Source organism: Oreochromis aureus, linkage group 16, assembly GCF_013358895.1.
Source record: "Oreochromis aureus strain Israel breed Guangdong linkage group 16, ZZ_aureus, whole genome shotgun sequence".
Taxonomy (NCBI): Eukaryota; Metazoa; Chordata; class Actinopteri; order Cichliformes; family Cichlidae; genus Oreochromis; species Oreochromis aureus.
In genome coordinates this window covers 5,922,990-5,936,003 of record NC_052957.1, presented here as the reverse complement: position 1 = coordinate 5,936,003, position 13,014 = coordinate 5,922,990, and the positions used below count along the sequence as shown (strand labels likewise).

At 39.3% G+C, this 13,014-nt stretch overlaps 1 protein-coding gene across 1 annotated transcript in view; it reads right to left on the bottom strand.

Moving 5' to 3' along the window:
- The window catches only part of slc4a3 (solute carrier family 4 member 3), a 57,471-nt gene extending 54,841 nt beyond the window's left edge, over nt 1–2,630 (bottom strand). Inside the window, exon 1 of the mRNA XM_031757362.2 lies at nt 1,478–2,630. The gene's annotated coding sequence lies outside the window, so the exon portion shown is untranslated. The remainder of the gene's footprint in view (nt 1–1,477) is intronic.
- Between the last annotated feature and the right edge of the window lie 10,384 nt (nt 2,631–13,014).

The window sequence follows — 13,014 nt, the reverse complement described above, 5'->3', positions numbered from 1 at the left end:
TAGCAGCTTTTTGGCTGCTACAACATTTGGCTTTAAGCCCCAAAAGTGACCATATTGGGAAGAGAGGATAAGGGTTAAGTCAACAGCTATGGCTACAAGCTGAAAGCGTCCACTGAATGAGTGCAAAACACAGATACATAAAGCAGCTAATTAGTATAAAGTAACAGACTAATGAAATACTCAGATGTGCTACACCACACAGCAGCCCATATTACATGTCAGATAATGTCATTAACTTCTCCAACAGCACAAACATAGTCAAGAGGTCCAATTCAGTGACTTGAATTGGTGAATGTGAGGCTTACCAGACACCAGCTAGCTACAGCTACCAATGCTGGCACACCTGCCAGTTATGCAGTCGTAACCTTAACTTAAAGCCTCGAACAAATCCAAACTGGTGCACTTTTGTTTACTGTGCTGTTCGTTTCAGCTGAACTGTCACAAGGGAGTCTATTAAAACTGACCGGCCTTTACATCAATTGTTCAAATGACCAAATAAGCCGACCTCAAGTTGTCACTAGAGGAATTTTATGGCACTTTTTCAATGGCTTCACATTTCAGCCCTGGAGGTTGCAGCTTGGCTTTGCCATCAGCTGTTAACTGCCCCATACGGACCTCTGAAATATTGTCACATCTGGTTCAAATGACGGAAATGACCAAAACTATAGTCTGCAAACCAGTAGGTAAAGAAATGGTAGCTATGTTCGTTTTTATATAAGCTACCAGAGGTGTCAAACTCAATGTCACTACAGGTTACACTGCCAATTTTCAGGCATATCAAGAACCACGCATGCTTTAATAAATTCCAAAATGGTCTTAGATTGTATTGTTGCATGTCCTGTATATTATTCAAAATTTCAACCAAAAATTCAATAAGGTGCCTAGTCATCATACATTTTTTCACATATTCAGTTTGTGAACAAATCAGTGGGGAGATTTCAACCAAACTGAAAACTAACACCAAACTAACTGCAGTTTTCCAGATCTTAAACTGTTTGGCAAGCAGGAATAAAAATTTGCAAAGTGCCTGATATGGTGCACGAGCATATTAACAATACTAATACTATCAAAATCAGTGCCTTGCACTTGGATGGAGGCAGAAATAAGAGCAAGATAACTTAAACACGAGGCAATTCTTCACTCTACTACAGACAGAGAGGAAATGATTCTCACAGGGTAACCTGAGCCTCTACACATTATGGCAAATCGTTCATGCTTTATTATAAAATGTGAGTGTTTATGTAATGTAAACTGAATTATGCTGCCATAAAATGCAAACAGGGAGTGAGATGAAACCTCCGAAAGGCTTCTTGTTTATTTATGATAGCTGAACAGCCCTTCTGGAGGACATATTGTCAGCTGAAATCCCACTCAGCTCCTTCTGGCTCAGACATAAGTGGCTCGATGATCAATACTCGCACTCAATTCTGAAATTCCTTATTTATAAAAACAGAGAAGCACAAAGGTGCCAGGTTACCTCCACTCCGCTGGTTTCCACGGGAACAAACAGGCAGCTTCTTTAAACCTTCAGTTCCTGGAAATCCTCCAAAAACAGCCCGAGTTTACTCTCCTCAGCAGACGACGGTTGCTGAGTCATTACTATGTGACCTTACCGCCACCTCCAGCTACTGTTTGAACTTGAACGTCGGACTATTTCACACAATCCAGAGCCACTGATCTTCTGCGAGCGACAACTAGAGCTACTTTCTGCGATAAACCAACAATATCGACTATCAGCGTACTACAATGAGCACAACGCCACCGCCTCCGACTCGGAGGAGCGCTGCTCCACCTGCACAATGAGTAATGAAGACGTATCTGCCTCTCCAGCAGCCCCTGCACCCACAGACAGCGCTCCACCTGCGAGGACTCACTCTGCAGCCTTCCTTTGCAAGCTGGCGTGTCTCAGTTTGAGCGAAAGCATTAAATCCGCAGCATTAGGCAGCCATTTACTTTGCCAAAGCACATGCATGTCTTTGTTGCACGGCAAGTATCCACGCAGCATCACGCTGATGCCACGGTGCGTAGTTGCCCACTCAAAACTCAAGGCTGTAACGCTTGCATGGATCATTTCGCGGACTTACCTGCGTTTTCACAGAGCAGTCTGCACAGAGGAGAAGAAGCTACAAGCGGGAGATGAGGCGACTATAGGAAGCAGCAGCGGGGCTCGTTCACTCAGTAACCTTTACTGGAGACACGCGAGGCAGCCTGCTGGATCTGCCAAAGGATGCTCAGGCTGACCACGTGACTGGGGAGGACAACCTGCCTATCTCAAGTTACCGATGGACACAAAATCTAGAGCTTAATCTCAGAAGAGTCAGAGGAGCAGACAAAAGCAACAAAAAACACACAAAAATGTCTTCAGTAAACAATTCTTACAAAACAGATGACCAGCTTTTTAAAATATATATATATATAAGTGGAAGTATAACAATATGCCTCAACACATGTGGATTAATCATGCTGGCATAACTACACCGGGAATAGAATTCTCAGAAAAACTGGAGGAGCAGTTCATAGTTTTACACTATGCCAAGTCATCCCCGAACCTTATGTGTGGCACCCGTGACCTGAACAGTTTGTGTTTTTCAGGTCTGCACTTATGAACTTTGCATCATCAATATTATTTTTGTTTATTATTGTTGTTGTTGTTATTTCCAAAAATAAAAATAAAATCAATACAGAAAAGAAGGAAAAAGGGCAAAAGAATTATAACTTATGAAACCAAACCATATCAAGAAAAATAAGGGGGAATTTCAGATAGATTGGACACTATATATATATATAGATATATATCTATATCTATATATATATTATGTATAATTCAGTTTCTCTGTGCATGTATAAACATAACACCTGTGTCATCCTTTTATGTTTATAAAACTAGAATTTTTAAAAAAGTGATTTTACTAAGGTGTTTGTAATTTCACGCACATCCTTCATCATCCTCATTTTGTGCATCAGTTTTCTACAAATTGTACTTGTGGGGTTTTTTCTAATTATTTTTCTAATGAAATCTGTTTGTTTTTTTTCTCCACCCTTTTGTTATTTTTAATTATGGTGTTATTTTCAAAAATCCTGATCTTGACTCTACTCTTCAGGTCTTAACTGTGGTCTTAAGAATTCCAAAAAGTTGATTCTGTTCATCTGGACGTAGCATTTTCAGTTCAACGTTTTGTCACTCATCCAAGTGACTTCTTCAGTCTCAGCTGACTGCAGGTTTCCCCAACCTTATAAACAGTACATTTGCACAATAACTGAAACCAGCCCACCAAATGAACAATGGGCTGTGAGGTCAGTTCCTTGATCATTGATATACAAATTGTCAAGACCATTGATCAAAGGCCATGAGTACCATTCACAGAGAGTTGGGGAACGGTTGCAATCACAGCATTGTAAGATGTGGTCTTAAGAACTTATAGTCTTGATTGTGGACTCTGGATCTGCTAGCCCTAAACTAAAACCACCATTACTGCCTCTACAAGTATGGCATGGCCTACTTAATGAACATAACCTTAAATTCTGTAGCTGCTTTTACATATAACCTTAGACATAAGAATAGCCAAGTACATACACACCTAACAGAAAAAGTCCCAGCCTTTTGATCTATGACAGATGATTTGTGTTAAATTATTAACAATGACTAATGCAGAATATGAAAAATTAATAGAAGAAAATAGAAACAGTAGAATAAAAGACCACAATCAGATTAAGTGTAAAAGAGCACATCACTTCATCATTAACAAGATTACAGCTTTGTCACTAAGTATTGAATTGACTGAAGTCCACTTACTGTAATAAGTGTTAGGACCCCCACAGGCCCCAAGAGTCACTAATTCATTGTGATTCACTTGGTCTGTGCTACTTCCAATAAGCATTATTGTTGCTGCATACTGCCCTCTGGCTTGTTTAGGGGCCCAGGTTTTTAAAGTCTGCTGCTGAGATATTGGTATGGTATGAGCTCTTTCTAATCTGCAATGGCTGGTAATACCCCTTACATTTATGTGCCCACCACAGACATAAACAAAACAAAATCCTATGCTTTCATACTAATGCTCAGTTTCTTCTAATTTTGGACAACTTGACAAGAAGTAAATAATTGAAGGTTCTTTGGCTGCTTGGATTCCACCATTTAAGCCATTATCCAAGTCATTATTATAGCTCAGTTTCTCTCTCTGTGCTGCTTGTGTTTCCAACGTGACCTCGCGTGGTTTGGCTGAGTTACATTTTGCTACCATTCAAGATAATGCTACTTTTTACAGGTTTATCAAGTCTGATTTAAGAACTGTTACTTTCCTGCCTTTTTTAAGAAAAATATGAGGTATGGTTTGGTGCATGATTTTATTAAATATTTCTCTTATTTTAAATCATACCAATATATTTTAACAGCTATTTCTAGGATTAAACACTCTGAATCTATAGCAGAATATGTTTATTCCAAAGACCAAAACCTGTTCCTGAATCTGCCTCATACACTCGTTCAAAAGTCAGATTTTCTGCAAGCTATGCACCAAATGGGTTCTGCCAGTTATGACAGTCCACACTGCCAATGCTCACAAGCTCTGAGCTCTGTCCAGTGTAGGATAAATCCAGTTATAAAAATGTTTGCTATAGTGTGTGGTCTACATTAGAGTAGTTTGGATTTTCTTCTTCATTGTGCTTGTAGTTTTATTTTTTCAATACTTTCAGAGAAAAACACAGGCATGATGTTTTATTAGAGCCTTTATGTCCTTTCTTATTTCCTTTCATATAATATATTAACGGTCACAATAATGGATGCTCATAACAACAAAATTTCAAATAATGAGTGTATGCACAAGTAACCCCTGTGAACCAAAAGCTCAGGCTTCAGTGCTCGTAAAAAGATCAGCTAAAATTATTTATTTTTATTACACCAAAGTTCAGTACAAGATTAAAAATGAAGATTATTTTGAACTGTGAGTCCAACGACAAAAAATGGATCTGGAAATTAGCATAAAAAGCCCCTTTAAAAATATTTGCTATAAATTCTGTGAAGATTAACAGCACGTGTTTCCCTCTACTGGTCTACAGGGTGCATAGCACTTGTGATGACCTGACCTAAAAAAATGCCCAAACACACGTTCAAAAATATAAAATAAATAAATAGATAAATCAAAGTGTTGCTATAAGGACTTATAAGGCAAAAGGGTATATTTTACTCCAGTCTAGAAATGAATAGCAACAAAAACTGACACAGAAACACAGCTAACTTTATACCTGTAACATCACGTTTTAGAGTAACCAGTCTAAGATGGTATACTGTATATATTTTGCATGTTTGTGCGATTTGTTAGATATGAAAAAATAGCAGCTGGCTAGAAAAGCTGCATATAGTCAGTTGTCCACATGTCGAAATGCATGGATCAGCAGCTGGTTTAAACACAGATGCAGTCTGACTGAAGGAGAGAGGAAGCAGTGTTTATAGCGACGGCCTCAGCATCTCTAGATGGCATCCACTGTTGTCAGTTGCAGTTATACAGTGAAGCAATAAAACAGCTGGACACTTAAATTCAACAGTACAGCTACATGGACGCATTTATGTGTAATATGCAGTGGTGCAGTTCAGCATGAGGACACTGGAGTATCTCTAGTAGCAATCAAGATTTTCTCAGTTGCAGTAAAATAAAAGCTGAAGATGCTTTTTCAGCTTCTTGGGTGGAAGAGGAAAAGTAATGACATATTACAGTTCATAAACTATTAAATCTCAAATTTCACCTCCCATAACAACGAATGTCATACAAAATAATCACGACAAATAAAATTAAAAAAAAAAAAAATGAACGAGCGAGCTTTGTGAGGCTGCTATATGGGATCAGTCCACTAGAGGGGGGCCTAACTTTAATTATACAAACAGTTGTACTTGAGCATGATGTGCTTTAACCCCAATGCAGTTACTAAAAGTTTCTTAAAGCTTATGAGCCATACAAATAAATAAAGAAGGAAACAATTATTATTAAGATGAATTTGTGGCAATTGGTTATCAAGGCATTGGTTACCCTGTCGAGATGGGAAGTTGGATGAAAGGCTCTTTTATGAGTGTCAGGACACTCTGTTAATGTTTGAAGTTCAAAGATGTTTAAGTCTGTAAGACAGACGCTTCACAGCTGGCTCATCGAGTGGAACCGTTTCCATTGTTTGTTAAACGGAGAGGGGAAAAGAAGAAAAAAGGTGCCTTTTTCTATTGCAATATGGATGTGCCGGACTTCCCGCTGTGAATTCCTTTAGTTTGATGAGGAAAATGATTTTACACATTAAGAAAAGAGAACATCTAAGAATTGTTAGATGTTATACATTAAAGCAGAGTTAAAAGTTCAGATTAGCTCCTGCTTCTGGATCAGTAGAAAGAGACCCTTCACGCAGCAGATGTGGGGACCGTACAGGGGATGTAATCACTCGCTTTGAGGCCATTTTCCTAATGTTGCCTCAAACTGACTTCCTCGGGCGCTCTTGAAGGATGTTTCATTGTCTCGTCAGTACCCGAGGCTTGGATCTCTCGGCTGTTTGTCGAGTGATTACACGCCTTCCAAAGGGAAATGACACTTCAAGGCCACCAGTCATTTATCTGACTCTGTTCAAACACTGTTTTTTTTGACACACAGTAACAGCTGTACCCCACCACTGCAAACCAAAGCCTGCTCTGCCTTATCTGAAATATGTTGGACACGTTTGTCAAGTGGCCAGCAACATGACTCTAAATCAGGGGTGGGCAATTGAATAGCTAGAAAGAGAGAGCATATTTCTCCAGTATTGGCTTCTCTTCATTGGCTCCCTGGTAAATCCAGAATTGAATTCAAAATCCTGCCCCTCACATACAAGGTCTTAAATAATCAGTGCCCATCTTATGTATATAGAATATGTATACATTTTGGTGCATACATATTGGATAAAATTGAGCTAATGTTTTGTTGTGCATTCTTAAGCTTAAGTAACTAGTAACACTCTCTCTTCTAATGTAATGAAGCATGAATGCCCTCATGTGTGCTGAAGTGTCCATAATCTCTTAAAAAGTCACTTTGTTACTCACTCTCATGCTTCCCTGCTTTATTTGGAGTTTAATTGAGGCTATTAATCTCATTTGCATACAGATTTCCTGCCTGATAACCAAGTCACAGCTCGCTTCTCTGCTTTTCTCAGAGCCAGCTGCCAAATTGCATCTTTATACTCTACGCAGCTAATCTGTCAGAAAAGCCAAGGGCTGAACTGTTAGAGCTTTAGAGACGCCATCCTTCACTCTACCTTTGCTCCCTCGCTCTAAAGATTCAGGTCGCCTAATGTAATCGTCCTGCATATGCATCAGATATTCATGAGACACGCTGAATGTTCCCTTCAACAGCAAAGCATTCTCCAATTTACATAAGCTGTAAATTATCATTAGTGAAGTCAGGACATGCCTATGCTGTAAGTGACATCCAGGAAAGCCAAAGCAGACATTTTGAAAGGAAGCTGGCAGGACTGGAAGTACAAATATGATAAAAAGCATGGCCCTCGGGAGCCTGGTTCACCAGAGATGAACTTCTTAAAGGAACAGCCCAACATTACAGATGAATTGCGATATATGCGAGTCAAAATTATTATTTATATACCGTGAGTTATACAGTGATCTTAAGTTGGAAAGAATATACCATTAAATCATACCAGCCCACTTGAAAAACTAATGGAAGCAAAGTGGAAACTCTGTAACACATCCCACAACAGACAGAGGACGACCCCCCTTGAGATTTAAGAGAATGCTGTGGTGATTCACACAGTGCAGGGAGTAGAACAGCAGAAGAGCTTTAATAGAACTTACCACTAGGCAAACAACATCTGTGGTGTTTCTCTCCCATAAAGACACCAACAACAAAACAACTGACTGGTCTGTTAAATTATCTTCCTTCATTAGTGAAGCCAGTCTAAGGACTTATGTAACTCCCACATTTCCAAGAAGCCACAAAACAATTTCAAAATCAGATTTTACATCATATTAGAATTTATGAGTAACAAAATTTTTGAACTTGTCCAGCAACAAGTGTAAGGTTTACGTCACAGCTGCCCTGTATTGTTAAAATAACTCAGTATGTCTCTGTAATGGTTGATCTACCAGTATGCACAATCTCTTTATTCAAAATATTTTTCATGCTGAAATATTGAAACACAGTCCTGATCAAAAGTTTAAGACCACTTGAAAAATGGCAAAAAATCATATTTTGCATGATTGAATCTTAACAAGGTTCCAAGTAGAGCTTCAACATGCAAAAGGAGAAGTGAGAATGAGATGAAAAAATATTTTTGAGCATGCAATTTATTGATAACAACACTTAAACTTAAACAAGCTGTTTTACAGCTGATCAAAAGTTTAGGACCACACCTCCAAAAAACCCATAAACCACTCCAAAACAGAAATCAGTAGCTTCACTGTTATTGTTGATCACTTCAAAAGTTCGTTGTGGCATGCTTGATGCAAGCGTTTCCATGAGGTGAGTGGGAACATTTCTCCAAGTGGTGAAGATGGCCACATGAAGGGCTTCTACTATCGGGAACTGTTGTCCATTTTTGTAAACTTCCCTTGCCATCCATCCCCAAAATACGTTTTTTTGCCATTTTTCAAGTGGTCTTAAACTTTCCATTGTGACTGCATTGTTGTTGTCCATCCCCACAAAGGACAAAGGACAAAGGACCCCTGGTGATCCTCTTAGAGGATCACCAGGGGGTCCTTTGTCCCTCCTTGGGGGGATACCCCCACTGGGTTTAAATCTGGGACTCTCGGCCATTTGACCTTAGAACTGAAGAAGCTTCTCGGATGAGAGGTGAAACGTCTTCAAGCAACTTAAAGAAGTCCAGACGCTTTTCTTTGCAAACTCCTTCGACTTTATGTGAGCCATACATCAGAAGTGTCAGCTGGATTTTTACATGTTTTATTGGAATCTCAGCATAAAGGACCAGCTCCTGTATAAACACAAACCCACACATCTATGTAGATGAAAGCACAGCCTGCTGTTTCAGAGGAACTGCACCAACATTGTCAAACTACTGCCTTCCCCCAAATAATGCTGAGCATAGTGTGGCACAGAGGCGTTGAATTACTTCCTGATAGGCAGCTTCAAAACTATGGAAAGTGTAAACTCTCAGAGGAATCATAAGAAAGTGCTAATGGTGAGAATAAAGAAACAGAGCCAGTCAGACACTGGACAGGAACAGATTGACAGTGGGCTAGTGGAAAAAAGGATGAAAGGCATATGATGGTGGACATAGGTCAGATGTTGGAAGTAAGCTACACACTGTCCTTAACACGTGCAGCACATGTTGTAGAAGTACCCAGGTTTTAAAATCACCTACCGAGGGCATTGTGACTCAGCAGTTCATCTCCGCTTTATGGGGGGGAAAGTGATTCAGCCTTCACCAGATGGGGAAAGTTCCAGGAAATAAGGGTGATTGGCTGAGCCTTCCCAGTCTAATGTGGCAAACAGAGATGAGCACTGAGGTTACTGTTCAGTGTTCTTCTTGAAATGATCACTTCCTTCAACTTCTTGTGGAAACTCAAATTACCTTCCATGCAAAATTGACTGCTTCACAGCCTTTGAACTTAGAGACTCTAAAGAACCCAGTTTGAACAAGGTGTACAGGCATTACAGCCATTTGTAAGGTTAAAAGTGGACTCACTGAGTTACACTGTTTTACACATTTCCTTTTTTCCAATCCTGCTCTGCTAAAAGTTGTTTAGAAAATGCAAGCTCACTTGAAAAAGTTACCAGAGACCAACGTGGGAACCATATCAAGTGATTGTGCTGTGAGTGTGCTCCCATTGGCTGCTCTGTGCTGTAACTCACAGAGCTTCTTGAATGGGGCACGGGCAGCACCAAAGGCACGTAAATGATCTGTGTGGTCTCTTGAGGTGAAATTTAAAACACACAGCCTTACATAAATAATGTGGGACCTTTCAGTCTTATCTGCAGTCACACTTTGTAGGCACAACAACAGAAAGACTCCTGAGGGCATTTTTAAACAGTAGCAGCACCATCATGTATACATGTTATATGCTAAAAGGCTTTCCGAGTACACAGATTAAACTGATATGGTGCCAAGCGTGGTGAGTAAAAAGTGCATGAAAACAAAAACAAAATAAAATGCACCGCATCAGCTTAGGGTTAAATTTCTGTTTTTGCTGGCAGACTATGTGTAGACTGTAGTATAACACAGCCCAGCTCCTGTTTTGAAAGGAGAAACCACAGAAAAAACACATGTTTAGGTGTTTGAAGATGGAAGTCTTGTTCACTCTGACTCTGAGAGGATAAAATGAAACACGGAAATGGGACACATCACGGGAAAACAATCCCAGCATACCCAAAAAAGGCAGATGCTCTCATATTACTCTCTAATTGGATTAAGAGAGGAGTGGACACGTGAAAGGGAAGCTTTAAGATATGATGAAATGCTCATATTGAACTGTGAAGAGGCAAATAAAGATTTTTCCAGTGTAAGAGCCAGCAGTAAACCACTAACAATCTGTTAATTCCTGAGTTGTGATTTTAATATGTATGCTACATCATGTGAGCCACAGTGACCCAATCTCAGTATTTACTATTATATCAGCTACAAAACAGAGAGTATTTGACTTTATTTATCCAACTTATCCAAATTTGAAAGTTAAAGCCTGTAATTTTTTATTTTGAGAGGTTTTGTTCTGTCTGTCAATTCTGTATAAATTGACTCTAAGGATCTCTGTGAATATATTTTCCACTATGTAAATATAGTGGAAAACGACATACAGACTGTAAATCCAGTCTGCATGTCGCTTACGCATATTTTCCCAAATTTCAGCTTGGAAACTTTGGGGAATAATAAAGTTAATAAAGTTCTGTGGGTCTGAACAATTGCTGGCTGCACATGACTTGCTTGCTCCCAGCACAGTGCGGATTAAACAGGATGGGGTAAATTTACATTTTTACATGTATTTTGAGTTTTAGTGAATAGCTTGTACCACATGTATGTGGTATAAATGTAAATCTGTAGATAGACTTAAGTGTGGACCCGAGGAAATACTGTAAGCTCTTTTATTATTATCAATATGGTAAATGGTCTGTATTTATATAGCGCTTTACTAGTCCCTAAGGACCCCAAAGCGCTTTACATATCCAGTCATTCACCCATTCACACACTGGTGATGGCAAGCTACGTTGTAGCCACAGCCACCCTGGGGCGCACTGACATAGGCGAGGCTGCCGGACACTGGCGCCACCGGGCCCTCTGACCACCACCAGTAGGCAACGGGTGAAGTGTCTTGCCCAAGGACACAACGACCAAGACTGTCCGAGCCGGGGCTTGAACCGGTAACCTTCCGATTACAAGGCGAACTCCCAACTCTTGAGCCACGATCGCCCCATATTTAATGGTTAACAGGACCAGAGTGATCATGGTGGGTAGATGAATGAGTGATCTATGGGGTTATATAGTGAGTTGATTAATAATACATAATCATAATAAACTTTATTTATGTAGCACCTTTAAAACACATGTTACAAAGTACTCCCCAAGACAAGAAGGGAAACAAACAGCAAAACATTTAAGAACAGATAAAAGTGAAACGACATTAAATGTGGGAACACAGAAAACACAAAGAGATTAAAAATAATGAAAAGGAAAATAAAAGATGGGAACAAGGTCATTTAAAAGCAAATGGAAAATAATTTTAAAAATGATTATTAGTGAAAGATGATAAAACAAGACAACATAGAAATCACATAAAAATAACTGTGGAGGCGCTGAAAATTTCCACTTCCCACTTTTAGAGGGAATTAAATGATGATAGCCAATCTGATCTCCTCAGGGAGATTGTTCCAAGGAATCGGAGCCCTGACATAAAAGGCTCGATCACGCTTGGTTCTCAGCCAGCAAAGCCTTGGCTGACGATTTTGGATTACGACCAGGCAATTACAGTGTCAGAAAATCTAAACTGTATTTTGGTGTGATTTCAGAGTGGGCTTTAAAAGTCAACAATGAAATCATAAGTCAATTCTAAAGTTAATAGGTACCCAATGGGATGAAGCTAAAATAAGAGTGACATGTTCTCTATTTTGGACCAGCTGTATCTTTCGCAACCTTTGTTGGTTGAACCAAATGCATAAAGAGTTGAAATAATCTAACTTGGAGGAGATTAAAAAAAATCATGACTATTTTTAGATTAACTTAGAAACACTGTAGAACAAGATTGGACAACTGGAGTCACATGCCCGTTCAGGTTAGATTGTCAAAAATGATGCTGAGGTTTTTACAGCTCTGGCAAAACTTTACAAACACTGAGCTCAGGTGTGTTGTGTTACATGCATCAAGGCCATTCTATCTTATCCATATTTAGCTGCAGGAAGTTCTGTGCTAAATAGCAAAACAGTCATTCGCTGCATTTAATTTAGAATTAGAGGGGTTGAAAGAGATGAATAAAGAAAACTGGGGAGGTCCAAGGACAGACCTTTGAGGTACCCCACAGTGACTTGCCAATGACAACACTGAAAAAGCTCCTATAAGTAAGAATAACACATCTTAAAACATAAACCAGAGATGCCAAGCAAGTGTTGGAAACAGTTCAAGAAAATACAGTGATCCATGGTATCAAATGCAGCGCTCATGTCTAATAAAACTAAAACAGAGGATTTAGCACCAGAGGCTCATTCATCACTCTGAGGAGTGCTGTCTTTGTGCTATGATTTGCTCTAAGACCCGGCTGGAATGTTTCAAAGAGTTCATTTCTGTTTAAGAAAGCAATCAATTGTTCAGTGACAATCTTTTCTAAAATCTTGGCGAGAAAGAGAAGTTTGGAAATACGTTTAAACTTATTCAGGAAATTAGGTTCCACGGGGAAAGAATCAGTGAAAAGTGAAGAATTAATTATAGATCAAATATGAAAGATTCGGAAACTTCCCTTAGGAATCTGACAGACAGGATATCTGGGATGCATGATGACAGTTTAATTTTATTAATTATCTCAGTCTCTATAGAAAAGACTCAAAGTGAATAGAGGTT